Here is a 5502-nt window from a genome sequence, read left to right as displayed (position 1 = left end):
CTTCGACGACTTGGAATTGTAGAACTGAACAGAATAAAGAGTAGTCAACACAATACAATGCATACTTGAAAAGGGTGAATGTTAGACATCAAAATTCTTTGACTTGGGCCATTTTAGTTTATTCCTAATGTTAGACATCCAGTTGAATGAATAGACAAATAAATAAAACTAGTACTGGACATTACTGAACCTGAAACTTAGCGACGTTTCGCCTAGAACCACTAGGCTTCTTCATGCATGATCGTTGGTGCAGGCCGAGATGCATGATAGGACACCACGCCAAACAGTGTCCCAAGAGTGAGACAAATGCGTCCACCCGAGCTGTGATGAATCTTACGTCGTGGAAACTAAACAGGCCCTAAAACAACCATTGAACCAGCACCTAAAGCCGAGCTCCAGCGGGATATCTACCAACGACTCCCCGGTATACACCCACACAGAGACCAGTGGACATAACACCCTCCCCACTGATGTTAAGATTCTAGACAAGAAGGCGCGGTGGTTCGAGCGGGGAGTGAAGGAGGCGATCTGGGAGAGAGTCGAGGCCCCTTCTTAAATAGGAGGACTGAGGACTGTCTCACTCTTGGGACACTGTTTTGCGTGTTGTCCCATCATGCATGTCGGCCTGCACCAACGATCGTGCATGAAGAAGCCTAGTGGTTCTAGGCGAAACGACGCTAAGTTTCAGGTTAATGTCCAGTACTAGTTTTATTTATTTGTCTACAGTACATACTTAATGGACCACTCCCCATGCATAGGGGGTTTTCAGGGCCAATGAAACACAATCAACGAAACGACAAAACACAACAACAACCACAACAACCACAACAACTGTTAAGAATCCCAACTATTCTACAATTCCCACCCTGGTCAGAGTTTTTCTCTGTCCTTGTGTGGGCCCATTTCCATTAGTAGGGCTAACTCTCACATGGTTCATGTGGGGTACAACACTAGCACTTCTCATTACACTCTAATAAGTTAAGTCTATTTACAAGATCGCCCGAATAGTTGAACCAGGGACTACCAGGAACAAATTCAATGAGTGGTCAGAGCGGTCTTAAACCTGGTAACTCCGGATCTCAAGGCAAGCATGACTGGGATGCAGCGGAAAGACAGCGGCGACTACAGCTTCACAGATCATGAGGTTTTATTTTCAGTCACTAAGACATTGACAGTTGAAAAGCAACTCTTTCCTAATTTGAGTATAACAATTTATCTGTTATGACAAAAGTCAGAAAATAATTAATTACAAAACATCTTGATTCATTTTTAAAAGAATGCGGCCGTTGGATTTGGGAGCGAAGACGGGATCCCTCAGGTCTCGCGATATTGGAAAACGCTCCACGTTCTTGGCAGCCAAGTATCCGCGCCTGACGTCGTATTTCGGGATAATGGATTCCCGCTTGTCGGAATTCCCGAGGGACCAGCTGTTATCGCTCTTCGATGAATCACTTTGATATCGCACTGGGTTATATAATGCACGGTGATTATGAATTCTTCGATTTAACTCTTCCAGCAGATCCGGCGAGGCCATAAGTCGCTACAAATGCAATCCAAAGAAAAGATATTACTTCTTTTAATAAACTGAATTAAAAGAAATACCTAGTACCCGGCCTTGAGAGTCAAATCAGTTTCGTAAGTTAATGCCTCGAAAAGAAACTTAATTCTGACATATAATGTTAAAAAAAAACATCAGACTAACAAAACTTGTGTTTCTCAAGAAATGCAAATCACAAACAGCTTTTCTATGCTTCACTTTACAGAAAGTGTTCATAAAGAAAATGCGGCATTTGTATTGAAGTTAGGCTACTGAATATCCCAGTTTAAGTTTATCACCTCATCTGACCTTGCTAGATCTGGGGCTCTTTCCATTCGACCAAGACTTTTAGTTAAGAATTTCCATGATTTTATACGGCGAATGGAACAGTATTTTCCGTTTGGCCGCTGGAAACCAATCACATCAACGAGAAAGTTGCCCCAAAATGACCCAAACAGCAATTGCGCTCGAGTAGGAATGAACCAGTTCAATAGGGTCGGTCTTCCGGTTGTTCCAGAATTGTTGAACTTTAGGACCACTTCGCGAGGTATACCCAAATTTCGGATTCTATTGTGTCAAGTCTAAAGGCGCTGTTACACTGTGAAATGTTTCGTGCAACTTGTCTCGCAATGTTGCACGAAGCAATTTCACAGTGTAACAGCGCCTTAAAGTGGTACTATGATCAAATTTTTACTATGATCAAATTTTTTGACTGTATCGCATAGAATTCCATGAAAGAACAAAAACGCCATTTACCGTTTGCAAATATCTTCATTAGTTCCGGAGATATTTTAAGTTTGAAAAATGGGTAAAATATGCAAATGAGATGACTAATGACGTCATACACTCAACCCAATATTATATTGAGTATATAAATAGAGCTACCTTTGCCAATTTACAGCGCAAACCATTGAAACTTGATAGTCTAATAGTTCTACAGGAAACACACCTATGGCTATAAAAAATTTTGTTCCTATGGCAACTCATTCTTTTCCAGTCCCCACCCACTTGATTTCAATATGTTAGTGATTGACAAAAAAAAATATATATATATATATATATATATATATCTTAGTGATTTTCAGTTTGAAAAATGTTAAACAAGGCCACAAAGTCGTGCTATCATATTTATATGCTTGCTGGATCATGCATATGAAGTGCTGTTAGCAAATATCAAAATGGAACGCCAAAGGTGGCCAGAAAAGCTCATAATGTGGGGGAGGTCTGGAACCCAGTATGATGCCATGGTAACAGAACTGTTAAGCTCATATTGTGGAGAACACTTAGTAGAATCTTACTGCAAAAAATCAAAAATTTCTGATACAAATTGGCTGAGATATCTCTTTTCATCATATTTGAACAAAATTTGGTTGAGTGTATGACGTCATCACTTGGCTACTTTGCATATTTTAAAAACTCGAATATCTCTGGAACGAAAAGAGATATTTGAAAAAAGTAAACAGCATTTTTCTTCTCACGCAGACTTCTTGTTTATGTTTCAAAATGGCTTGGATAGGAAAGATGCGATTTTCGTCATAGTACCACTGTCGTTGTCTCAATGGTTTAGTCTTTTATTTTTGGCTAGGGTAACGAGAGCGGCTACATCATCTGGAAAAAGACAAGTTCTTAGTTTGCATCCGCGTGATGAGACGGCCATGTTTATGTACAGAACAATGGAAAATGGCCCCACAAGTTTTGCATAAAAATAGAGTCAAATTCCCAAAAGACATCTGTTCACCAACATGGCCGCCTTGGCATAAGATGCAAACCATCAATAGTCGGATCAGTTCAGATTCATTAGGGCGGGAAAAAGAAATCACGTGAAAACCCAATATGAATTATATATTTGTTAGTGAAACCAATGATCACTAATTCATTGTTTTTGTCATGATATTGTTGTTCAGTATATATGAAAGCAAGAACGGATGCGAGAAATAGAGTTATTGTTAACTTGTAGATATCAGTATTGCCTTGCAGGCAGGCTTTCATCAGTCACAATTAGAAATCCATACGAGGTATTTTTGTATAGATATATCGAATTGGAGTCCGGAAAACGTAATAAAAACCTGATGAGTTATTTAATGATCAGATCAGTTCATTTAACATTTTTCTTATCTTATTTACATTCACCATGAGTTTTGAAATTACTTCATTTCTCCAGATTTTTGTTCCCCAACAACCCACAAACTGCGAGTGGTGCAAAAAGACGTCTCAGTGTTGAAACAAAATAATGCCTTTCTGTTGCAATCGGAATGAGTCCGTAACTTCAGGAGGCGAATACCGATTTCTCTTCTTTCCGGCGTTCTCAGTATGATACTTTGGTCTACATAGGATTAAGTTTAAAATCTTTAATTTGATTGATATGTGGTTGGATTTACACACGCACGCAGTTATTTCATACACATCATCTGCTTGACAATTGGCTTTGTTTTTCACCAATATGCGATATGATAGGTATGTCAGACTGGCAGAAGAACCGCCCATATGGTGGAAGGCTGGAGAGATAAAATGTGCTGTGTATAAAAAATCGGAGAGAAGTTTAACCATTTGGCATTTATGACTTGGATTTGGTCATTATTTATCAAGGAACTTAACATCACAACCACAAGATTCCATTTTCATCCTGGAGTTCATTGCTATCGCTATAAATTTCTGTAATATTACAATGCCCACCCTCAAGTCAGTACTTTTGTTAATTTCCCGATAAATAGCAGTATTCCCTAGCAGGCTAAGTATTCCCTTTAGCGCCCAAAATCCTACGATTGCTTTCTACTAGCCATGCGACTGTAGCAAGCTCACTACACGTTTGCGTACTCTAACTACTAGTTATTTTATCCATTTAGCATAGTTATTTTATCGATGCAAGTCGCTAATCCCCCCCCTTCAGAAAATAATCTTTATATTACGGGACAAAGGAAAACAAAGAAACTTCAGTGCCGGAGCAGCAAATTCCTTTGTAAAAAAGGCCTCTTACCTCCGTTACATAGTCCAGCCAATCCCGTTTTGATGTCACCAGGGAAGCGCTCTGCGCGCAGCCCACTGCAGCGCACAGCACCATCAGGAAATACGTAACTTTCCTCATGTTTAAGTTCGCAACTGAGTTCGAACTTAATTTTTTATTTCGCCCTTCCAGCAATGCGTCAACTTCGGCTTTGTGCGTGAAAGTAAAGAAGTGTTAAGAAAGTTTATCGGACGAAGCTTTATCAGGACATTGATATGTACCTACTGTGTTTAATTAATACCATTTTGCTTATTACGAGATAACAATCAGTACGTTTGGGTGATAGGAAATAATGTAGTTGGGATGCCAAACAAAGAGAAAATACAAAGAAAAGCCAGGATATTGAGGTTTAACCCTCAGAAATTCTAAACTTTTGGACTGATTTTGGACAGTTTTGTGTCAAGTACCGACTCGTTCGTATTAGAAAATCAACTAAAAAACTTCTTGGCCGGTTATCTCCAGATCAACCCCCTACAAATAAAGGGCATTTTAGCCACGGAATCTTTTTATTTCGCATTAAAAAATAATAAATAAACTTAAAACACAAGGTCGGGCCGATATTTTCGAGATTACCTAAATGCTATCTCTTGATATATTTTATGTTTATATATTACTCTTGTTTTTGGCCATTTTAACTTGATCAAAAACAATAAGCAATTGTTTATAGCAGTTTGTTTATTCGGTTTTTGGTAAATTGTAGTTGTAATTGACTTTGGATGTCATGCTGTGACGTCATGACCGGGATCGGGATTGGCCGATAAAAGCGTTCGGGATGAAGCGAAAATTTTGCTCGGGATGGTGGGATTGAAGACTCCTATTGGGGACCCTCAACGATTTTTGAGGTAAAGAGAGTCTGCTCTCAGTCTACTTTTTAATAGAGATGTTTCAATCAAATGTTTCAGATATTGATTTCACATGGAATTAAACTGAAGGGATTAACTTGAACAATGGTTTTTCGTTGAGA

The sequence above is a fragment of the Montipora foliosa genome, chromosome 12 (genome assembly GCF_036669935.1).
Source record: "Montipora foliosa isolate CH-2021 chromosome 12, ASM3666993v2, whole genome shotgun sequence".
Lineage (NCBI taxonomy): Eukaryota > Metazoa > Cnidaria > Anthozoa > Scleractinia > Acroporidae > Montipora > Montipora foliosa.
The sequence above is the reverse complement of the archived record's forward strand: the minus strand, read 5'-3'. Positions refer to the sequence as shown.